The sequence below is a fragment of the Triticum urartu genome, chromosome 5A (genome assembly GCF_056163025.1).
Source record: "Triticum urartu cultivar PI428250 chromosome 5A, HENAU_Tu73, whole genome shotgun sequence".
NCBI classification, from domain to species: Eukaryota; Viridiplantae; Streptophyta; class Magnoliopsida; order Poales; family Poaceae; genus Triticum; species Triticum urartu.
The window spans coordinates 11,250,191-11,276,129 of NC_141877.1; the positions used below are offsets into that span (position 1 = coordinate 11,250,191).

General features: G+C 45.6%; 1 pseudogene; it reads left to right on the forward strand.

Annotated features, from left to right (window-relative positions):
• The first annotated feature begins 4,915 nt into the window (after positions 1-4,915).
• LOC125506616 (uncharacterized) lies at positions 4,916-24,549 on the forward strand (annotated as a pseudogene).
• The last annotated feature ends 1,390 nt before the right edge of the window (positions 24,550-25,939 follow it).

Genomic DNA, 25,939 nt, shown 5'->3' on the forward strand with positions numbered 1-25,939 from the left:
GAGTGTGATTTGTGTGCCACCACCAATCCAATATATTCCTCCACTTGACAGCCTCAACTACCGATGCCGCTTCCTTCATATTATTGTGGATCCTCATCTGACGCATCAATCATCCTGTAATGCAAAACCTTGAATATGAGAAGGGGAAGGCATAGATGGACCGAATCACGTTCTCCTTGTTGGGAATCCAGTGTGGATGGAACCATGAAATCTGGGATGGAATAAAACACGACATGGAGAGACAGAGGAAGAACATCCTTGTTATGACCGGCCAGGTCTATGGCCGCCGCAGGCCCAACAGGCAGGCTTAGGCCCGCAAGTTATCTTAGTTTTATTCAGATTAGGCAAGTTATCTCAGGATTGATTCTTCTACAAGTTATCTAGGATATAAATATAGATTGTAAGACTCTTTTGGATGCAAGCAATAAAGACTATTATTATCTTTTGTTGCCCGGCTCCTAGAGAAGCCGGAAACCCTAGCCGCCGCAGCCTAGCCGCCGCCCTTAACCCTAGCCGCGACGGCGCCCTGCCGCCGGCGCGCCCGCTCCTCGCCGCGCCCACTTCCTCCTTCAGCCCTTGGAGGTGCCGTCTCAGGTTTGGGCGGATATCTCCTTGGACTTCATCGGGGGCCTTCCCAAGGTAGGGGGCAAGTCAGTCATCCTCACGGTGGTCGATCGCTTCTCTAAGTACGCCCACTTCATCGCGTTGGGCCATCCGTACACAGCGGCATCCGTGGCCCGGGCTTTCTTCGACGGCATAGTCCGTCTACACGGGTTCCCGACGTCGATCGTCAGTGATCGGGACCCAGTCTTCACGGGCCATGTCTGGCGCGACCTCTTCAGGATGGCGGGTGTCCAGCTCCGCCTGAGTACGGCGTTCCATCCTCAGACGGATGGTCAGTCTGAGGTGGTTAACAAGGTCATTGCCATGTATTTGCGTTGTGTGACAGGTGATCGACCTCGCGCTTGGGTGGACTGGCTATCTTGGGCGGAGTACTGCTACAACACTTCTTATCACTCCGCCCTGCGCGCGACGCCATTTGAGGTGGTCTATGGTCGACCACCCCCGCCTATACTTCCGGTCGACCCGGAGGCGGCTCGGACAGCAGTAGCGGGTGACCTTATCCGCACCCGTGATGAGATGCTGGCTGAGGTCCGTCAGCGTCTCCTTCAGGCCCAGCAAACGGCCAAGCACTACTACGACGATCATCATCGCGAGGCGGAGTTCGCAGTGGGTGACTGGGTGTGGCTGCGTCTTCTCCACAGCTCTACGCAGTCACTGGACCCGCGCGCAAAGCGCAAGCTTGGCCCTCGCTACGCCGGGCTCTTCCCTGTCGTGGAGCGCATTGGGAAGGTGGCCTATCGTCTTCAGCTTCCAGCCCGCGCCCGCATCCACGACGTGTTCCATGTGGGGCTGCTCAAACCTTTCCGTGGCGAGCCACCGGCGGCTCCTCCGACGCTTCCTCCAACCGCCGATGGTCGCATTCTTCCAGAGCCAGCAAAGGTGTTGCAGGCTCAGCTCCGTCGTGGCGTCTGGTTCATCCTAATTCAGTGGGCGGGCCTTCCGGAGGAGGAGGCGACTTGGGAGCAGCGTGAGGATTTCCGTCAACACTATCCAGACTTTCAGCTCGAGGACGAGCTGTTTGCGCAGGCGGGGAGAGATGTTATGACCGGCCAGGTCTATGGCCGCCGCAGGCCCAACAGGCAGGCTTAGGCCCGCAAGTTATCTTAGTTTTATTCAGATTAGGCAAGTTATCTCAGGATTGATTCTTCTACAAGTTATCTAGGATATAAATATAGATTATAAGACTCTTTTGGATGCAAGCAATAAAGACTATTATTATCTATTGTTGCCCGGCTCCTAGAGGAGCCGGAAACCCTAGCCGCCGCAGCCTAGCCGCCGCCGCCCTCAACCCTAGCCGCGACGGCGCCCTGCCGCCGGCGCGCCCGCTCCTCGCCGCGCCCACTTCCTCCTTGCCCCTACAACCTACGCAGTAGAGCCGGTAGGAACCCTAGTCCTACCAATCCTTTTAAAGAGTCGTGTGTGTGGGATAGTTGGTCAGGAGTCTGTGGCAGTTCATCCTACGGATGCAGATGTGTAACATGTAAATACCGGTTTTACCTATTTCCACCTTGACCTTTGGTGACAGCTTCTGCTTGGTTGCAGAACCTACACTTGACAGTTGTGACAATATCACAATATGTAAATTTTGAATACTGGGATAGAGGAATGATTCAACATGTCTAAGAAAATACTACTAATGAGTCATACTGCATATTAGCCAAACTCTTGTGTCAGGCTCAGACACATCTTTTGTTAGATCGGGAAACAAAATACTGATATACTGTGTGAAAACAGCTAATTTTCAGGAATCTAGCTTCATGTAAGCATGCAGAGTTGATTTTTTTACTTCCAATCGAACAATTGCAGAAAAATCAATCCTCTCAACTTCAAGGTAGGTGATGCAAGAAATGGCAATGGCAATGGCAATGCACAATTTAATGTTGATAAAATCTGGAACAGTTAACACAGTCTGCAATGCAGACTTCCCTCGTTGACTCTGGTGCACCTCCTGCAGTGATAACAAGAAATTTTAATAAAATTAAGTTGAAAAGTGGACAGAACACACATTATGAGTGAACCATGAACAATACTTGATGCTAGAAAATCTTGTATGGATGTGCTCAAGGTAATTATATGTTATATCTTCCACCGAAGAATGAAAGTATTCGCTAGCTAGTTGTGCATGGTAAGCTTCTTCTTGAAAATAATTACTCAATGCAAACTTCTTACTGAAATGGATACTGCAGAACTTGTGCTACTTGTGATGCATCATCAATCAATTCATACTATCATCAAAAAAAATGTATCACACCCTTTGGCATGACCAGCAGCATATCATTCTCACCTGGAGCAGTTACCTGAATAAAAATGAATCAAAACTGCAGGAGATATCTTCCACGCATTTAGATCTGCAGCTTTACTATGCCTCCAACATATTCGCGTTTCCCCAAACCATCTTCTTTTTCTGAACCTCTATTTCCCTAATGAACATGATGGCTTATGATTGTGGTAGCCTCATGAGATTGGGAGAGAACACTATCATGTGAGACACGAAGCCCTCATCCTCAGGGAAGGTCAAACTAAATAAGATGTGTGGTAGTATGGACGTCGAAGACGATGCTTAACAGCCAGCAGTCAGGTTGATGTCACTATTGTGCGCTCCAACCCAATTGCCGGTGCAATCGGCCATGGGCTCGTGCACCTACTGTCTGCATGACCAACCAATTTCAGTTAAAAGCATTGTACAAAAGTAGGCACACATTAGTAGAACAGAAGTGGAAAGGAGTAAATACTGGAATATATAGCTGTTGATATTGATTTGGCTATTAAAGCAGGAACGTAATTTCACACCAAGTAAGTTCGTAAAGAAAATCCACACCAAGAGATAAGAGAACTTATATGGACATGATCTTTTTTGTGACTGAATCCAGTTTATATGGTTTCTTTGTACCAATATATGGCCGGCTGCTGCATTACAACTGGTACTTTGAAGGATCTGTTCCTTGATCTGTATTAGATAGCACACCTTTAGCTTGTAATGCAGATTTATTGAAATTGACAGTGCGACACTCCAAAATCAGTTATAGAATACTATATTTTTAGCTCTATATATTCATGTAACTGAAGAAGTAGTACATCTGCAGCAGCATGTCTGTTTTTGGCCCTTACATAATTTGCTGAAATGAATTGCAATCATGGTACTGAAAGGACACATGAGGACATCCAGTTTGCATGAAAAGTTTTCTGTAAGAATAAATCATACACTCTGATTTCCATCTAATCACAGGAGCTGGTGCCTAGGCAGGATCAATCCACCTCATTCCCAGGCTCAGTGGCATCATACGTGAACACGCTTGACCAAATTGCACAAATAAGGTAATTCCAATCAAACCAAATTCACTAATAAGGTAATTCCAATCAAAGGTGATGGTGTTGCTGTTGCTATGGGCAAGCAGGATGCATAGCGCATGAAATCGTGATATGAGGAAGAAGTTCTGATGGCAGCCACGCCGACGAGCGGATCCGGCGAGAAAGTTCTGAGAATAACAGAGCAGATGGGGAGGTTACCGGCCGGGGTCATTCGGGAGAGGGAGAGATCGAGAGTGACCCCGTAAGAGTCCCAGGGCTCAGACTTTTTCCCTTAGCTGCGGTTGGGCTGTTTGGCCCATAAGAGTCCTGGCCTAGTAACGTAAAACAAACCAAGCGAGTCGTTCTTGTATCGGCAGAAACACTGAACGAAGCGATTTTTAGGTACGAAAACGTATTACGAACGATATTTAGGTACGGGAAGCGTATTAGGACGGTGAGCGGGCGGGCAGAAGCGATAGCTCCTTTATTAAAAAAAATTATTAATTATTAATATTAATTAATAATTAGGGAAACATTAGTATAGGTGTTAGTTAAAAAAGAATACCACGTAATGTGCATATATTACTTTGTTTGCGTGTGTTTCCACCTATGCTGGTGGCGCTTCTTCTGCATGGGATTCAACAAAGAAAAGCTGGATGCACTGCCAGGAAACCATGATAGTGGAAGAGGTGAACTTTTCATTGCAGACCCGAATTCAGAGTGAAAAATCATCTGGAAAATGCACCGTGAAAGTAAACTGAACATGTCGAGCTGGAGCTAGTCCTGGTCCGATGTGTGTTGCTACGTCGTGCATGCATATGCATGTGGACCCGAAATCACAAACATATAGTATGACCCACCAAATTAATCAGTTACGGATCCCGGTTATTGCTCTTCCTGATTGATTGGTTCCCAGGCTAGTGGTCGGTTAGCTGTTGACTCAATCTAATCGATCACCATCCTCGATCGCGGCTGCCGACTACTGCTCGATCTGCTCTTAGCGATGGCGGCGGACACGGCTGCTGCGACCCGATCGCCGGAGGAGCGATCCAAGACCACCGGCGGTGCCGACGTGCAGGACGAGGAGAGGGACGCCAAGAAGATGAGGACCACTCTGGCGACGGAGGAAGACGACGGCAACGGTGGCGACGAGGAGTTGGAGATCTCGTCTCCGCTCCGCGAGCCCTACCTCCCCAAGGAGGTAGACATGCGCGCCAACCCGCATATCCTCGCCGCCTACAAGCTCGCCCAAGACAAATTCCATGATAAACGAGGTCATCCCTCTCTTCCTCCCCCCCGTCTCCCATCCTTCTGCTCTTGCACTTTCTAAGAGAAAGAGATCCTTCTCATCTTGCTGCAGATCGCGAGGAGAAGCTGCTGCCCACGCGCCTATCATTCCTTTTCGGAGCGTCGCCCGTCCTCGTCCCCGATGCCGGGAAGAAGGCCGCGCTCTCCGCCGCCAGATCAATCGTCCACCTCTCCTCCTCTCTCGGTTAGTCGGCTTGTGCGTATGCCAAGCCTCCATCTCCATGCATGCGCCGCTAAGGGTCGCCACAAAATCTTGCTGATACATAGGCACATAGCTGCTGCGTGTATGCGGTCGTGGTGGAACCAAAGAGGCTGGCGAGGCATCAGGTGACAGTGCAACAGCGCCTGGCAGTGACGAGGCAGGGCCAGACGACGGAACGGGCGAGGAGGCGGGCGACACCGGCCCAGGCGAGACTGGTCCAGGCGAGGCCAGCCTAGGGGAGGCGGGGGCGACACCTTCCGATGCCAGCCTGGGAAAAGCTGGTGCGGGCGAGGCCGGGGCTGTGGACCCCGGTCGTGCGGCAACCACCGCGGGTGGTGCAGCGGGAGGCATGCATGGCGCATGCATTGCACCAGGCATCACGTCAGGTGCAACCAACTCCTCCTGTTCATCCAATAATTCAAGACGAGCTCCACGACCCGTGCCTGCAGCATGATTAGGCAACAACGCAGGAGAGTATGCAATATCAACAAATTGAGCAGGCAGAGGAGAAGTGGAAGAAGAGGATGAGACCGGAGGTGCGGGAGTCATTGGGAAAGATGAGAACGGGAATACATTCTCATCAAACACAACATCACGCGAGATGTAGACACGATTAGACGGAATGTGGAGACACTTGTACCCTTTATGAAGGGAGCTATACCCAAGAAAAACACAAAGTTTTGACCGAAACTCAAGCTTGCGCTTATTATATGGACGAAGATGAGGCCAGCAAGCACAACCAAAAACTTTGAGAAAGGTATAATCCGAAGACTCATTAAGCAACAGTTCAAGCGGTGTTTTCATTCCAAGGAGTCATTGTTGGGGAACGTAGCATAAATTCAAAATTTTCCTACGTGTCACCAAGATCTATCTATGGAGTCATCTAGCAACGAGGCAGGAGTGGATCTACATACCCTTGTAGATCACGCGCGGAAGCGTTCAAGAGAACGGGGTTGATGGAGTCGTACTCGTCGTGATTCAAATCACCGATGATCCTAGCGCCGAACGGACGGCACCTCCGCGTTCAACACACGTACGGAGCAGCGACGTCTCCTCCTTCTTCATCCAGCAAGGGGGGAGGAGAGGTTGATGGAGATCCAACAACACGACGGCGTGGTGGTGGAAGTAGCGGGATTCCAACAGGGCTTCGCCAAGCGCTGCGGGAGGAGGTAGATGTGTCATGGGAGGGAGAGGGAGGCGCCAGGGCTTAGGTTTGGTTGCCCTCCCTTCCCCCCACTATATATAGGGCCAAGGGAGAGGGGGGGGGGGGGCGCAGCCTTGGCCCTTCCTCCAAGGAAGGGTGCGGCCAGGGAGGAGTCCCTCCCCCCCAAGGCACCTCGGAGGTGCCTTCCCCCTTTAGGACTCTTCCTTTCCCTTGATTCTTGGTGCATGGGCCTCTTGGGGCTGGTGCCCTTGGCCCATGTAGGCCAAGGCGCACCCCCTACAGCCCATGTGGCCCCCGGGGGCAGGTGGCCCCACCCGGTGGACCCCCGGAACCCTTCCGGTGGTCCCGGTACAATACCGGTGACCCCGAAACTTGTCCCGATGGCCGAAATAGCACTTCCTATATATAATTCTTTACCTCCGGACCATTCCGGAACTCCTCGTGACGTCCGGGATCTCATCCGGGACTCTGAACAACTTTCGGGTTACCGCATACTAATATCTCTATAACCCTAGCGTCACCGAACCTTAAGTGTGTAGACCCTACGGGTTTGGGAGACATGCAGACATGACCGAGACGTTCTCCGGTCAATAACCAACAGCGGGATCTGGATACCCATGTTGGCTCCCACATGTTCCACGATGATCTCATCGGATGAACCACGATGTCAAGGACTTAATCAATCCCGTATACAATTCCCTTTGTCTATCGGTACGATACTTGCCTGAGATTCGATCGTCGGTATCCCGATACCTTGTTCAATCTCGTTACCGGCAAGTCTCTTTTACTCGTTCCGTAACACATCATCCTGTGATCAACTCCTTGATCACATTGTGCACATTATGATGATGTCCTACCGAGTGGGCCCAGAGATACCTCTCCGTTTACACGGAGTGACAAATCCCAGTCTCGATTCGTGCCAACCCAACAGACACTTTCGGAGATACCCGTAGTGCACCTTTATAGTCACCCAGTTACGTTGTGACGTTTGGTACACCCAAAGCACTCCTACGGTATCCGGGAGTTGCACAATCTCGTGGTCTAAGGAAATGATACTTGACATTAGAAAAGCTTTAGCATACGAACTACATGATCTTTGTGCTAGGCTTAGGATTGGGTCTTGTCCATCACATCATTCTCCTAATGATGTGATCCCGTTATCAACGACATCCAATGTCCATGGTCAGGAAACCGTAACCATCTATTGATCAACGAGCTAGTCAACTAGAGGCTTACTAGGGACATGGTGTTGTCTATGTATCCACACATGTATCTGAGTTTCCTATCAATACAATTATAGCATGGATAATAAACGATTATCATGAACAAGGAAATATAATAATAATCAATTTATTATTGCCTCTAGGGCATATTTCCAACAGTCTCCCACTTGCACTAGAGTCAATAATCTAGTTCACATCGTCATGTGATTAACACTCACAGGTCACATCGCCATGTGACCAACATCCAAAGAGTTTACTAGTGTCACTAAACTAGTTCACATCATCATGTGATTAAGACTCAATGAGTTCTGGGTTTGATCATGTTGCTTGTGAGAGAGGTTTTAGTCAACGGGTCTGCAACATTCAGATCCGTATGTACTTCGCAAATTTCTATGTCATCTTGTAGATGCAACTTCTACGCTACATTTGGAGCCACTTCAAATAACTGTTCTACTTGGAGCTATTCTAAATTGTTGCTCCATTATACGTATCCGGTATCTCTAATCAGAGCTATCCGGATAGGTGTTTAAGCTTGCATCGGCGTAACCCTTTACGACGAACTCTTTATCACCTCCATAACCGAGAAAATTCCTTAGTCCACTAGTTACTAAGGATAACTTTGACCGCTGTCCTGTGATCCATTCTTAGATCACTCTTGTACCCCTTGACTGACTCATGGCAAGGCACATTTCAGGTGCGGTACACAGCATAGCATACTGTAGAGCCTATGTCTTAAGCATAGGGGACGACCTTCGTCCTTTCTCTCTATTCTGCCGTGGTCGAGCTTTAAGTCTTAACTTCATACCTTACAACTCAGGCAAGAACTCCTTCTTTGACTGATCCATCTTGAACACCTTCAAGATCATGTCAAGGTATGTGCTCATTTGAAAGTACCATTAAGCGTTTTGATCTATCCTTATAGATCCTAATGCTCAATACTCAAGCAGCCTAATCCAGGTTTTCCATTGAAAAACACTTTCCAAATAACCCTATACGCTTTCCAGAAATTCTACGTCATTTCTGATCAACAATATGTCAACAACATACTTATCAGAAATTCTATAGTGCTCCCACTCACTTCTTTGGAAATACAAGTTTCTCATAAACTTTGTATACACCCAAAATCTTTGATCATCTCATCAAAGCATACATTCCAACTCCGAGATGCTTACTCCAGTCCTTAGAAGGATTGCTGGAGCTTTGCATACTTATTAGTATCTTTCAGGATTGACAAAACCTTCCGGTTGTATCACATACAACCTTTCCTCAAGAAAATCGTCGAGGAAACAATGTTTTGACATCCTATCTGCAAGATTTCATAAAGAATGCAGTAATCGCCAATATAATTCCAACAGACTCTTAGCATCGCTACGAGTGAGAAAGTCTCATCGTAGTCAACTCCTTGAACTTGTCGGAAAACATCTTAACGACAAGTCGAGCTTTCTTAATGGTGATACCTACCATCATTGTCCGTCTTCCTTTTAAAATCCATCTGCACTCAACAGCCTTATGACCATCGAGCTGTTCTGCCAAAGTCTACACTTTGTTTCCATACATGGATCCTCTCTCGGATTTTATGGCCTCGAGCCATTTATCAGAATCCGGGCCCACCATCGCTTCTCCATAGCTCGTAGGTTCATTGTTGTCTAGCAACATGACTTCCAAGACAGGATTACGTACCACTCTGAAGTAGTACGCATCCTTGTCATCCCACGAGGTTTGGTATAGTGACTTGATCCGAAGTTTCATGATCACTATCATAAGCTTCCACTTCAATTGGTGTAGGTGCCACAGGAACAACTTCCTGTGCCCTGCCACACACTAGTTGAAGAGACGGTTCAATAACCTCATCAAGTCTCCACCATCCTCCCACTCAATTCTTTCGAGAGAAACTTTTCCTCGAGAAAGGACCCGATTCTAGAAACAATCCCTTATTGCTTTTGAATCTGAGACAGGAGGTATACCCAACTGTTTTGGGTGTCCTATGAAGATGTATTTATCCGCTTTGGGTTCGAGCTTATCGGCCTGAAACTTTTTCACATAAGCGTCGCAGCCCCAAACTTTTAAGAAATGACAGCTTAGGTTTCTCTAAACCATAGTTCATACGGTGTCATCTCATCGTAATTACGTGGTGCCCTATTTAAAGTGAATGTGGTTGTCTCTAATGCCTAACCCATAAACTATTGTGGTAATTCGATAAGAGACATCATGGTATGCATCATATCCAATAGGGTGCAGTTATGATGTTCAGACACACCATCACACTATGGTGTTCCAGGCTGTATTAGTTGTGAAACAATTTCCACAATGTCTTAATTCTATGCCAAACTCGTAATTCAGATATTCATCTCTATGATCATATCATAGATATTTTATCCTCTTGTCACGGCGATCTTTCAACTTCACCCTGAAATTACTTGAACCTTTCAATAATTCAGACTCGTGATTCATCAAGTAAATATACTCAACATCTACTCAAATCATCCGTGAAGTAAGAACATAACGATATCCACTACATGCCTCAGCACTCATTGGACTGCACACAGCAAAATGTATTACTTCCAACAAGTTGCTTTCTAGTTCCATTTTACTGAAAACGAGGCTTTCAGTCATCTTGCCCATGTGGTATGATTTGCATGTCTCAAGTGATTCAAAATCAAGTGAGTCCAAACGATCCATCTGTATGGAGTTTCTTTCATGCATATCTACCAACAAACATGGTTCGCATGTCTCAATCCTTTAAAAAATGAGTGAGCCCAAAGATCCATCAACATGGAGCTTCTTCATGCGTTTTATACCGATATGACTTACGTGGCAGTGCCACAAGTAGGTGGTACTATCATTACTATCTTTTGGCATGAACATGTGTATCACTACGATCGAGATTCAATAAATCATTCATTTCAGGTGTAAGACCATTTGAAGGTTTTATTCAAATAAACAGAGTAACCATTATTCTCTTTAAATGAATAATCGTATTGCGATAGACATAATCCAATCATGTCTATGCTCAACGCAAACACCAAATAACAATTATTTAGGTTTTATTACCAATCTCGATGGTAGAGGGAGCGTGCGATCCTTGATCATATCAACATTGGAGACGCTTCCAACACATATCGTCAGCTCACCTTTAGCTAGTCTCCGTTTATTCCGTAGCTTTTATTTCGAGTTACTAACACTTAGCAACCGAACCGGTATCTAATACCCTGGTGCTACTAGGAGTACTAGTAAAGTACACATCAACACAATGTATATCCAATATACTTCTATCGACCTTGCCAGCCTTCTATTCTACCAAGTATCTAGGGTAATTCTGCTCCAGCGGCTGTTCCCCTTATTACAGAAGCACTTAGTCTCGGGTTTGGGTTCAACCTTGGGTTTCTTCACTAGAGCAGCAGCTGAATTGCCGTGTCATGAAGTATCCCTTTGTTCCCTTGCCCTTCTTGAAACTAGTGGTTTCACCAACCATCAACAATTGATGCTCCTTCTTGATTTCTACTTTCGCGGTGTCAAACATCGCGAATATCTCAAGGATCATCATATATGTCCCTGATATATCATAGTTCATCACGAAGCTCTAGCAGCTTGGTGGTAATGACTTCGGAGAACCATCACTATTTCATCTGGAAGATCAACTCCCACTCGATTCAAGCGATTGTTGTACTCAGACAATCTGAGCACAAGTTCAACAATTGAGCTTTTCTCCCTTAGTTTGCAGGCTAAGAAAATCGTCGGAGGTCTTATACCTCTTGACTGGGCACGAGCCTGAAATCCCAATTTCAGCCCTCGAAACATCTCATATGTTTTGCGACGTTTCAAAACGTCTTCGGTGCCTCAATTCTAAACCGTTTAACTGAACTATCACGTAGTTATCAAAATGTGTATGTCAGATGTTCGCAACATCCACAGACGATGTTCGAGGTTCAGCACACTGAGCGGTGCATTAAGGACATAAGCCTTCTATGAAGCAATGAGGACAATCCTCAGTTTACGGACCTAGTCCGCATAATTGCTACTATCAACTTTCAACTAAATTTTCTCTAGGAACATATCTAAACAGTAGAACAGAAGCGCGAGCTACGACATAATTTCCGAAGACCTTTTGACTATGTTCAGGATAATTAAGTTCATCTTATGAACTCCCACTCAGATAGACATCCCTCTAGTCATCTAAGTGATTACATGATCCGAGTCAACTAGGCCGTGTCCGATCATCACGTGAGACGGACTAGTCATCATCGGTGAACATCTTCATGTTGATCGTATCTACCATACGACTCATGCTCGACCTTTCGGTCTCTTATGTTCCGAGGCCATGTCTGTACACATGCTAGGCTCGTCAAGTCAACTTAAGTGTTCTGCGTGTGTAAATCTGTCTTACACCCATTGTATGTGAACGTAAGAATTTAACACCCGATCATCACGTGGTGCTTCGAAACTACGAACTGTTGCAACGGTGCATAGTTAGGGGGAACACTTTCTTGAAATTTTAACGAGGGATCATCTTATTTACTATCGTCGATCTAAGTAAACAAGATGTATAAACATGATAAACATCACATGCAATCAAATAATAGTGACATGATATGGCCAATATCATATAGCTCCTTTGATCTCCATCTTGGGGCTCCATGATCATCTTGTCACCGGCATGACACCATGATCTCCATCATCATAATCTCCATCATCGTGTCTCCGTGAAGTTGTCACGTCGTCTATTACTTCTACTACTACAGCTAACGGTTAGCAATAAAGTAAAGTAATTTCATGACGTTTATGTTGACACGCAGGTCATAAATAAATTAAGACAACTCCTATGGCTCCTGCCGGTTGTCATACTCATCGACATGCAAGTCGTGATTCCTATTACAAGAACATGATCAATCTCATACATCACATATATCATTCATCACATCCTTTTGGCCATATCACATCACATAGCATACCCTGCAAAAACAAGTTAGACGTCCTCTAATTGTTGTTTGCATGTTTCACGTGGCTGCTATGGGTTTCTAGCAAGAACGTTTCTTACCTACGCAAAAACCACAACGTGATATTCCAATTGCTATTTACCCTTCATAAGGACCCTTTTCATCGAATCCGATCCGACTAAAGTGGGAGAGACAGACACCCGCTAGCCACCTTATGCAACTAGTGCATGTCAGTCGGTGGAACCAGTCTCACGTAAGAGTACGTGTAAGGTCGGTCCAGGCCGCTTCATCCCACGATGCCGCCGAATCAAGATAAGACTAGTAACGGCAAGCATATTGAACAAAATCAACGCCCACAACTACTTTGTGTTCTACTCGTGCAAAGAAACTACGCATAGACCTGGCTCATGATGCCACTGTTGGGGAACGTAGCATAAATTCAAAATTTTCCTACGTGTCACCAAGATCTATCTATGGAGTCATCTAGCAACGAGGGAGGAGTGGATCTACATACCCTTGTAGATCGCGCATGGAAGCGTTCAAGAGAACGGGGTTGATGGAGTCGTACTCGTCGTGATTCAAATCACCGATGATCCTAGCGCCGAACGGACGGCACCTCCGCGTTCAACACACATACGGAGCAGCGAAGTCTCCTCCTTCTTGATCCAGCAAGGGGGGAGGAGAGGTTGATGGAGATCCAACAACACGACGGCGTGGTGGTGGAAGTAGCGGGATTCCAACAGGGCTTCGCCAAGCGCTGCGGGAGGAGGTAGATGTGTCATGGGAGGGAGAGGGAGGCGCCAGGGCTTAGGTTTGGTTGCCCTCCCTTCCCCCCACTATATATAGGGCCAAGGGAGAGGGGGGGCGCAGCCTTGGCCCTTCCTCCAAGGAAGGGTGCGGCCAGGGAGGAGTCCCTCCCCCCCAAGGCACCTCGGAGGTGCCTTCCCCCTTTAGGACTCTTCCTTTCCCTTGATTCTTGGTGCATGGGCCTCTTGGGGCTGGTGCCCTTGGCCCATGTAGGCCAAGGCGCACCCCCTACAGCCCATGTGGCCCCCGGGGGCAGGTGGCCCCACCCGGTGGACCCCCGGAACCCTTCCGGTGGTCCCGGTACAATACCGGTGACCCCGAAACTTGTCCCGATGGCCGAAATAGCACTTCCTATATATAATTCTTTACCTCCGGACCATTCCGGAACTCCTCGTGACGTCCGGGATCTCATCCGAGACTCTGAACAACTTTCGGGTTACCGCATACTAATATCTCTATAACCCTAGCGTCACTGAACCTTAAGTGTGTAGACCCTACGGGTTCGGGAGACATGCAGACATGACCGAGACGTTCTCCGGTCAATAACCAACAGCGGGATCTGGATACCCATGTTGGCTCCCACATGTTCCACGATAATCTCATCGGATGAACCACGATGTCAAGGACTTAATCAATCCCGTATACAATTCCCTTTGTCTATCGGTACGATACTTGCCCGAGATTCGATCGTCGGTATCCCGATACCTTGTTCAATCTCGTTACCGGCAAGTCTCTTTTACTCGTTCCGTAACACATCATCCCGTGATCAACTCCTTGATCACATTGTGCACATTATGATGATGTCCTACCGAGTGGGCCCAGAGATACCTCTCCGTTTACACGGAGTGACAAATCCCAGTCTCGATTCGTGCCAACCCAACAGACACTTTCGGAGATACCCGTAGTGCACCTTTATAGTCACCCAGTTACGTTGTGACGTTTGGTACACCCAAAGCACTCCTACGGTATCCGGGAGTTGCACAATCTCATGGTCTAAGGAAATGATTCTTGACATTAGAAAAGCTTTAGCATACGAACTACATGATCTTTGTGCTAGGCTTAGGATTGGGTCTTGTCCATCACATCATTCTCCTAATGATGTGATCCCGTTATCAACGACATCCAATGTCCATGGTCAGGAAACCGTAACCATCTATTGATCAACGAGCTAGTCAACTAGAGGCTTACTAGGGACATGGTGTTGTCTATGTATCCACACATGTATCTGAGTTTCCTATCAATACAATTATAGCATGGATAATAAACGATTATCATGAACAAGGAAATATAATAATAATCAATTTATTATTGCCTCTAGGGCATATTTCCAACAGTCGTGTAGGAAGCCTATTTATGAGAAAACAGGCAGTGGAAAACGCATCACTCCAAAACCTAAAAGGTACCGATGCATGGGCAAGTAAAGTGAGGCCAGTTTCAACAATGTGATGATGCTTACGTTCAGCCGTGCCATTCTGCTGATGTGTATGAGGACAAGACACACGATGTGAAATTCCAAGCTTATTAAAAAAGGAATTGAGGTTGTGATACTCACCCCCCCCCAATCGGTTTGGACATGAATAATCTTATGCTTGAGAAGACGCTCAACGTGAGCTTGAAATTGTAGAAACACATCAAACACATCAGATTTACGCTTGATAAGGTAAAGCCAAGTGAATCGACTATAAGCATCAATAGAACTGACATAATAATTATGGCCACTCACAGAAGTTTGGGCATGCCCCCATACATCAGAAAAAATAAGCTCAAGTGGAGTTTTAACGACACGACTCGAATCCGAAAACGAAAGCTGATGACTCTTGCCTTGCTGACAGGTATCACAGACTATGGCAGCATCTTTATTGGACACAATGGGAAGACTATGACTATGCAGAATACTACGAACTATGGGAGTAGCAGGATGACCAAGCCGTGCATGCCAATGAGTGGGCGAAACACGGACACCGCTGAACGCTCGAGGAGCAGATGGAAGATCAAGTGCATAAAGTCCATCACGCACGCGACCTCTAAGCAGAACGTCCCTCGTGGCCCGATCCTTGATAAAAAATAAAAAGGATGAAACTCAGTGAAAACATTGTTGTCACGAGTAAGTTGAGGAACAGACAATAAGCTATGAGTAGCAGAAGGAACTCTAAGAACATTACGTAGATGAAGAGATTTTTGTGTGCGAGTTAAGAGGGAGGCCTGACCAACATGTGATATGTGCATACCTGCTTCATTGGCGGTGTGAATCTGATCATGTCCACGGTATGGTTCTTGCATGGAGAGTTTGCCCATCTCGCCTGTCAGGTGATTCGTAGCGCCCGTGTCCATGTAACAAGTTGGGTCGATGGGATATGATGGAGTGTGGCCTGCTTGGCGAGCAGGCTCATGAGTGGCCAAGGCAGCCTGCTTCTCTTTGCCTTTGCCATTGTTGCCGATGCCGAGGAAGTCCTGCTTGAAGCGGCGATGACAGCGGGAAGCGAGGTGACCTGGAAGATTGCACAGCTGACAGGGAAGCTGAACACCACATGAGGGGCAGCAGGCACACGGACGACCACCCCCGGTCGTAGGCAGGGCGGCGGCAGCAGGCGGCCGCTGAGTCTGTGGAGTCGATGGCACTGACTTGCCGCTGGTAGGTGTTTTGAAGGGTTTCCCTTTACCACGCTTGGCAGCATTAGCAGCAATAAAACTCGGGTTGGACCGGCGGGACTTGATGCGCTGTTCCGTGGCGAGGAGGCGGGCGTAGAGCTCACGAGGTTCAAGCGGAGTGTCACGACCATTGATATTTTCAGCAAGGTTATCATAGTCGTCATCCAGTCCGTTCATGACGAAGGTGGTGAAGCTGAGGTCAAGGAGCTTGGTCTCCCCCAGCTCCGTACGAATAGTGTGAGCGCGCGCATGCTGCTGAGATGCGAAGCTCGTGTCAAGAGCAGACCACGCCTCCTGAGACGTGGCAGCGAAGAGGACCAAGGAGGACACACCCTCGGTGAGCGACGACTGGATCGCAGAGAGGATGGCCTGATCCTGAGCAACCCATGCATGATACGCCGGATGATGCGGTGGAGGACACGGCAGGGAACCATCGACGTAGCCCTCCAGGTAGCAACTGCGGAGAAGCGGCAGCACCTGTGCACGCCATGACAGATAATTATCTGTCGTAAGCTTCACCGGGATGACATGCGCGAAGTAGAACGGTGCAACGGCCGCGACATGATCAGCAACGGGAGGCGACGTTTAGTAGCCCATGTGGGACGATCCAGCAGATGCACCAGGACCCAGCGTCGAGGACGGTGCAGCCGGCGCAGGAGCTCCAGGGTAGGACGTGGCCATCGGAGGCGGATAGTATCCGCCATAGGGCAGCGGCGGTGGCGGGGCACCGTAGGGCACAGCCGGTGCCCGTCCCGACCCGGTGTTCGCGGCGCCGTAGTGCTGTGAAGTTGGGGCGGTGTAGAACGTCGTAGGGACGGCGCCATGCGACATAGCCACGGTGGCCGGATAAGGCGATCCGTACGGGGCGGGGACGTTGGGCGCGGCAGCCACAGGAGGAGCCCCGTAGGGCCCTGCGTTCGGCGGAGGAGGTGCCCCGTAGGGCGCTGATCCCATCCAGGGAGCCGCTGGGTCAGGGTACGCAGCGCCCCAAGCCGGCGGATGTGTGATCAAGGACGATGGCGGCTGCTGATCGGACGCGGCCCCCGCCATCGAGGCCTGGCCAGAGTAGACCGAGGCCAGAGGGCGTGACGATAGGAACGGCGACGCAGGCGCCATCGCAGTGACCGGCACGACGGCGGCGGCGGCGGAGGTCGATGCGGTCGCGGCGGCGGCAGCAGAAGACATAGGACCGGTTAGGGTTGATACCATGTTAAACATAGGGTTTTGGGAAACTGCACGACACCCATAACGGGGTGTAGCTATCTCATATATATAAGGAGTACACAAGGTGTACGATACAATATACAAGATCTATACAGAGGCTACGTATAAATACAGTCTATCAGTCGGTACGTGCACGCCCAGCGGACCATAATGCTCCTACATGTATGCATGCTCACACAAGAACTTGCAGGCCGCCAGCCGCTCGCTTGGTCTGCCGGTCTCTGGATCGATTGGGACGAGGGGAGCGGAACCGGCATTGTTTTGACATCCGCGCATCTCATCCGTGCCAAGGAGCCGCTGCCCAAAGACTACCGGATGCTCAAAGACCGGCACCTGTATCATCCCGGTGCTCAAGTGAGTAGCACCGATCATGCAACCGCAAAACTAACACTTTGCTTAATTTGTCGGTGCCCGCCTTACTTTATGGTGTGCTTTGTTTTAGGTTACTGTTCACTTGCTCGACGACACCACTACAGAAGGCCGCCTGCTCTATCATCAGGAGCATTACGACGTAGCTTGCAGTGGATCGACGTGTTCAACTAACCTCTTTTGCGAACACAGTCAACACTGGTCAGAAGGTTTTGCGGCTCGGAAGAGAAGAAAATTTAAATCTCAGGATAACCCATGGCAAGGTTAAACTAGATGAGGAGCAACTAGGAGAGGGACACCACCACAACATGTACTTTTATCCCGATGAAAAATATGAGGTATGTATAAAATATAATTTATCGTGGACCCTACTCTCCTTCTCTTTTTTTTACTACTCCCTCCGTTTTATAATATAGTGCATATGATTTTTTTTGAGAAGTCAAATTAAACAAACTTTGTCCAAATTTACAGAGAGAACTATTTATATATACAATTCCAAACATACATAACATGAAAATATAACTGATGATGTATCCAGTGATATGCATTTGGTATTTCAAATGTATATATTTTTGTCTATAAACATGGTCAAATTTTGTACTATTTGACTTTTGAAAATATATATTATACACACTATATTATGGAACAGGGGGGAGGGGGGAGTATTTATTAATATGAAGCATATGTACAGGAGGAGGAAACTGAAGAGAGACAGAGAATGTGGAGGGGAAAGGGTGTGTACATACCTAGGGTAAGCCTGAGATTCTACTCTATATGCACAATTTCCTAAGGTTGAGTTATATGTAATTTTGACCTTCTATATGTTGTTATTCGTTCAGACCATTTTGTCTATTATAACAAAAAATTATATACATATGTTTTAGTGTGATGATGATGGAGAGCCGGTCATTGACTTTGATGGAAAGGTTGTGGGGATGATCAACTGTTCTGAAAGTGGGTCCTTTGTTCCTTCTTCCATTTTGAACAACTGCATGTATTTGTGGAGGAATTTCGGGTACACATTCTCCTTCGGTTTTATAGCAATGCTTGCTGATGCATTCTTTGTCCTTTTTGCTATTTGTTGTTTGTAGTTGGATATAGGTATGACCTAATCTATAGAGATAAAATCTATGTTTTGATTGTTCAGAATGTGATTGTTGTCATGCTTTATGTTTGTAATGTTAAATAAATTTATGTGATTGTTTTACAAAATAGTTTGTAAGTGACACTATACAACGGGTGGAACTTTGAAGTGCTAGGTGCATATAGGAGCAGCAGGGGAACAACATTGTAACATTGTAAGATTATTCACGACATTACCATTATGGGGGGGGGGGGGGGGGGGTTGGCGTTATTAATTATTGGGACGGTCCCGAGTGAATTAATTAGTACATGGCGCATAAATAAAGTTTCATTGAATGTTTTGTTTTTGTTAGGCTGGTCGTAATGGTAGTATCATAGCTAGTATCATGCATGCCAACTAAGCAATTTTGATGAGGTGTCATAGCATTAAATAAAGAAAGAGATGATGGAGTATCATATCATGATACCGTATCATAATAAATGCTATGCTACTTTGTGTCATGCATGGCAATAAATATAGTACTAGATGATACTAAGGGCATCTTCAATAGATTGTATGTTAGTCTTGTTGGTAAAATGTCCATGTCATCAACCAACAAGCTATCATACAACTACTCCAATGGATTGTATCTAAGGTATGCAATAGATGATGAGAAAATAAATGTGATTGCTCTCTATTTCACCTTGGAGCTTGTGCAAAGGTTGTTGGTTATTCTACATACAACTTTGCTCTCTCTCCACATTTATTACATGCCACATCATCACTTTGTCCTAGGTGGCAAATTTACCAACACCTATCTTACAGCTGTTGGAGATGCCCTAATATATGATACTATGCATTAGGGAGGTAGTATCATACACTAGTATCATATGCATGATACTATTATATGATACTCCCCATTACAACCAGCCTTAACTTAAATTACCTTTAATCAAAGCAATCATATTTCGATGTCTAGAACTAAATTTTGTGTTACGATTTTGTAGGTGCATCCCCCGGCCCCACCTTGGATTTTGTAGGTGCTTACTTTTTGACTTGCAGTTATATTTAGGAGCACCTATAGGTTAGGACAGCCCTCACCTGAACCAATGAACACTTGTGTCCTCCCCTGCAGGTGCGATACTGTGTCGTCTCGGTTGGAGGGGAGGGCATGCCAAATCCTCACTGTGAATGTCGCGACCGGCCAAGGTGTCCTTGGCTATGTCTCCTCTCTCGGGAAAATCCGCAGAATCATTTTGTTTAGTTCCCTTAGGATAATAACTTCAATTATGTTTTTTTTCATTCCCTTTGCATGCATCTTATCAACTGATTAAATATTGCCAATGAAATCTTAGGTGTCAATAGGATCTCATGCTGAGAAAGTTGGAATCCGAGTTGGTGATATTATTGAATGCATTGATGGAGAACGTATTTCCACCACAATTGAGGTACATTATGATTTTATTACCTTTTAAATAAAACTAAAATATATATTAGACTTTCCGTTATCTTCGGTTTTTGTTCTTATAACCTCTTGCTTTCGTGCTGCTACTTTCAGTTGGAAAACAAGTTGTTGAGCATATGCATGGGCACTTTTGATAGAGGAAATGACATTAATGCTAAAGTGGATGTTTCTGTAAGTCGATACAAACATGCTTTGCTCGCCTGTCTTCCATTCTTCAAACAAATATGCTTTGTAAAATACTAGCACTAATAAATAGTTGCATTGATTCCATAGGTCTGAGTATTTCACACGGCCAACCATGTCTGGAGAACAAAACAGTTAACTGTAAATTTATCCGATCGCCGAGAAGTTGTTGAAGGTGGTATAACTCTATTTTTTTCAACCTAGTCACATCTAACTTTGATGTGGAATGTTATTTATGAATCTCAAGTTATTTGCACCCATTTTCTGTAGATTCGCCTATATCCATTGTGCAATATATGTTACATCCACCCAATGATTTGGATATCGCAATATAAAAAGAACGTATACACGTTATGATTTTTGAGTTGTCGAATGCACAACACTCATCATTTTTAGGTCAACGGGTTCTATTTTATGCCATGTCATCAATGTTTGATTTTCCTGTTAGCACCTGGCATTTCTTTGGAATGAGGTAATCCATGCTATTGTTGGCATGGTCTTGCCTTAAAATTCTTAGCAGAAAGGTGTCTTCCATTATGTAAGAAATGTACTATTGAACTATTAAATGCATGTATACTTTCGGAATCTTGCACAACTTTCTTTTTTCAACGGTGCTATTTTTTCCCTTTGTAGCTTATTATCCTATCACTAATGAAGAAGGGTGTTCTACTCTTGTGTCACCTGACCAAGTTAACTCGGACTAGGACTTGGACTTGCGCTGGTTCATGTGATGATTTAGCTCTTCCAAGTCTTTTTTATACAATGGAAAGGGATAAAGAAGACAAGATTGTTTAGCCATGTTCTATATTTCAAGGTCTTACAAATGCCTAGATATTTAGGCGGCATTGAGACAAGGAGTTTCAGTGCTAATTAAGAGGATGCTCTTAATCTTAGGTGGTTTAGGGCGGCAGACCCGCCACAAGGTCGTTTGTACGGGTGTTCACAGGCACCTATAGGGCATGTCTTTATTCTTTCATTAACTAATTAAAGAGGTTATTGTAGGTGTCATTTGAAAAGGAATATCACCAAATGTGTGTTTGTAACTAAGTATGCGTGTACCCCTAAAAGGACATGGCTAGTGGGCGCCCGAGCGCTCGTTGGTGGGAACTAGTGCTCATGCAAATATGGAAAGAGTAGCTGACACGCACGACACAATTCATTAAAAAAGAAATCATGACCTCGTGTGCATTTATTTGGGGATCCAAAAAGTTTAAAAAACCGTAACCTCTCGCGACGAGTTCTTCAAAACTAGATCTCATATAGATAGGTTTCGTCGAACATTTTTTCAAGGCAACTTTGGGTACGATGGAGGCAACTTTAGTGCTATATGAAAGCAACTTCATTTTTTTCCAGTAGGACCGCCTATTAGGTTTGTTTGTGTAAAAAATGAGAAAACCACACAAAACATGAAGCACCTTTAGTGGTACATATGGAAAAGTCAAAGTTCACCATTGATGGGGCTATTGGAGACAAAACAAGGACAACAAATTTAAGATCGTTATGCACTTAAGTATCACACAATTTTTTAGCATTTTTTTGGTGTTTTTGTGCAACTCCAGTGCATTCAACAAGTAACTCATGTGTGTTTCCTATTATTTGGTTTTGTGTAAAATGAGAAAATCAAGAAAATCTATGCAAGTCCAACTCATCTTATGTGTGTATGCAACTATACACATATGCATATAGCAATTGTTCTAGCAAACTCTAAGCAACTGCCTCATAGCAGAAATCCACGCAATTGTTCTAGCAAGATCCAAAGCCACTATTCCTAGCAAAAAATCCAAGCAATTATCCTAGCAAATCCAAGCAATTGTAATACGAAAACACAAATGTAAAACTGTTTATAGCAAAACCAAGCAAATGTATTACCAAACCACAATGCAAAAATTATTCTAGCATAACAGAGCAACTATCCTACAAAACCAAGCAACCATACTATCAAATCCAAACAACCGCATTACTAAATAACAACTATGAAAAAAATGTCCTAGCAAAACCAAGCAACTGTCCCTAACATTCCTACTTAGATTGTCTACTTTAGGCAGAAGAAATGTATGACCAACTGGAATAGCCTTTGTCCACAACTATCTTACCCCCCCCCCCCCCCCCAACACACACACACATCCAACTTATCTATTCTAGCAAAAATCCAAAACAAGTCAATTACAAAGAAAACACAAAATGAAAATTGTTCTAGTCAAAAATCCAAGCAATTGTATAGCAAAACCAAGCAACTATATTATAAAAAACACAAATGCAAAAACTTGTTCAAAACGAATCCAAGCAACCGCCCAAAAAATCGCGAGAACTTGACAATGATAATTAGTTTCCTAACAATACTGCCCAGTTTGCATGTCACCGCTAATTAGTTGGCTACGATAATAGGACAAGTTATTTGACGGTGTAGCTCATGCTGCATGTACTCTGAAACATAGTGTTAGCATACTCGATAGTGTGGTAGAAAACTTATATGAAATTGCATACCATTGATGCCTAGTTGTCTACTATTGGTAATTAGTTGCCTACAGTTGCTGCTTAGTTGCCTATAAATACTATGAGATTGCGTACCATTGATGCCTAGTTGCTTGATATTGGTAATTAGTTGCCTACCATTATTGCTCAGTTGCCTAACTTTACAAATTAGTTGCCTACAATATTGTGAAGTTGCTTATCACTATTTGTCTAGGTTGTCTACAAACACTCTGAAGTTGCCTACTGGTGATGCGTAGTTGCCCCTCATTCTTATTCCAGTTGCCCACACTACATGAAAAAGTTGCCCATTAATGTTTCTAAGTTGTCTATATACGAAACTAAGTTGCTTACCATCCAAAAATTATTTTATGCAACCTAAGTATGATGTTAAGCTACTCCCCAGTCATGAAAGGCAACTCGGGATAATGTTAGCCTACCTCAAAAACCTAAGTTGCCTACAAGACTATCAACTTAGAGAAAAGCTAGTTATGGTAGGAAACTTGGATGTGAAGCTAGTTAACTTGGTAGTCATTGTAGTCAATTTAAAGGGATTTTAGAGAATTTGTAGTCATCCTACGTAGACTAACAAGAAGTTGTTGTCCTATAGCACTAAAGGTGCTTCCCTTTCATCCAAAGTTGCTCGTAAAAAAAGTTAGTTGAAACATACTCATATGGGATCTAGTTTTGAAGAGCTCGCCGCATAGAACCTAGTGGTGAAAGCAGATCTTAACTTCCATGATCGGTTCAAAAGTTATAGCTTTTTGAAATTTTGAAAATGCAAATTAAATGCATGCACATGGGATCTTGCTGGGAAATCACGAGATGGGTGGACGTGCAGAGACACGGTGGACTAGATGCTTTTCCTGTGATTTGTTTTAATTCCACTATGTACTAGGGACCATGAGCTAGAGAGAGAAGGGCAGATGACAAGAGCGTGTGATCCCTTGTCGTGTAGCATGTGCGCTTGAAACCTCCCTTGTTATCCCTTAAGTATTTAGGTAAAAAGAAACTAAGTATTCGTGTGTGCCTACGTGTTTATGTGCTTGTCTTTTGCATATTATATAACTCTCTACTCTTAACTTGGAGTTGGGGATTGTACGTTGGCACATCTAACCCCCCCCCCTCAATCGCATCCATCCCTCGATGCAAAAGAAAAAACATCGCATCCATCCCTTGTTATCCCTCATTCAGAAGGAAAAAAGGAATGTGAACAATCCTCCACAGTCCATCTCAGTTTAAGACTTTTCCATCCTTTTACTCTGGTTTCGTTTCTCTATGGCTCTATGCTGCTCCTTCCTTGGAGACCTTCATCTTATGTGCATGCTGGTGGAATTGTGCCTCTGTTTTCGTAGACCCCTTAGATCTGAGGATGACACATGATCACTGTCATGACAGACTAAAGAGCATCCAGGTCATCAATTTCTGCTCAGCCAAAAGTCTAGTCAAGTTAACGTGTCATATCCTCCGGTCCGCGACATCCCTCGAGCGTCTCGCATTAGACACCAGTTATGGCGTGCCTAGGTGCGATGTTAACAAATCTGGCAAGTGCCTGCTTGTGACGCCCCCAATTTGACCGTACACTAATCATACACGCAAATGTGTATGATCAAGATCAAGGACTCACGGGAAGATATCACAGCACAACTCTAGACACAGATAAAATAATACAAGCTTTATATTACAAGCCAGGGGCCTCGAAGGCTCGAATACAAATGCTCGAAGACACAAGACTCGGCGGAAGCAATAATATCTGAGTACAGACATAAGTTAAACAAGTTGCCTTAAGAAGGCTAGCACAAAAGTAGCAATGATCGAAAAGGCAAGGCCTCCTGCCTGGGACCTCCTAACCACTCCTCGAAGTCGAAATCCATGTAGAATCATTCTCGGGATCCTCTGGCTTCTGGAATCCATCATATGATCGCAATAACTGGGAAAAGGGGAAAAAGAAGTAGAAAAGCAACCGTGAGTACTCATCCAAAGTACTCGCAAGCAAGGATCTACACTACATATGCATCGATATCAATGAAGTGGGTAGTATCTGTGGACTGAACTGCAAAATGCCAGAATAAGAGGGGGATAGCTAGTCCTATCAAAGACTACGCTTCTGCAGCCTTCATCTTGAAGCATATAGAAGAGAGTAGCAAGTGCAACATCAAGTAACATCGCATAGCATAATCTTACCCCGGCGATCCTCTCCTTGTCACCCTGTGAGAGAACAATCATCGGGTTGTATCTGACACTTGAAAGGGTGTGTTGTATTAAGTATCCGGTTCTAGTTGTCATAAGGTCGAGGTACAACTCCGGGTTGTCCTTTTACCGAGGGACCTGGCTATTCGAATAGATAAACTTCCCTGCAGGGGTGCACCACATAACCCAACACGCTCGATCCCTCTGGCCGGACACACTTTCCTGGGTCATGCCCAGCCTCAGAAGATCAACACGTCGCAGCCCTACCTAGGCACAACAGAGAGGTCGGCACGCCGGTCTAAATCCTATGCGCGCAGGGATCTGGGCCCATCGCCCATTGCACACCTGCATGTTGTGAACGCGGCCGGTAAGCAGACCTAGCCTCCCTAATACAAGAGCAGGCGTTCCAGTCCAATCCGGCACGTGATATGTCTCCAACGTATCTATAATTTATGAAGTATTCATGCTATTATATTATCAACCTTGGATGTTTTATATGCTATTTTATATGATTTTTGGGACTAACCTATTAACCTAGAGCCCAGTGCCAGTTTTTGTTTTTTCCTTGTTTTAGAGTATCGCGAAAAAGGAAAACCAAACGGAGTCCAATTGACTTGACACTTGACGGAGCTTATTTTTGCACCAGAAGAAGGCCATGGAGTAAAAGAGTTGGGCCAGAAGAGTCCCGGGCTGACCACGAGGGTGGGAGGCCCCCTGGGCGCGCCCCTACCTCATGGACAGCCCGAAGACCCCCCTGACTTGTTCTCGACACCAAA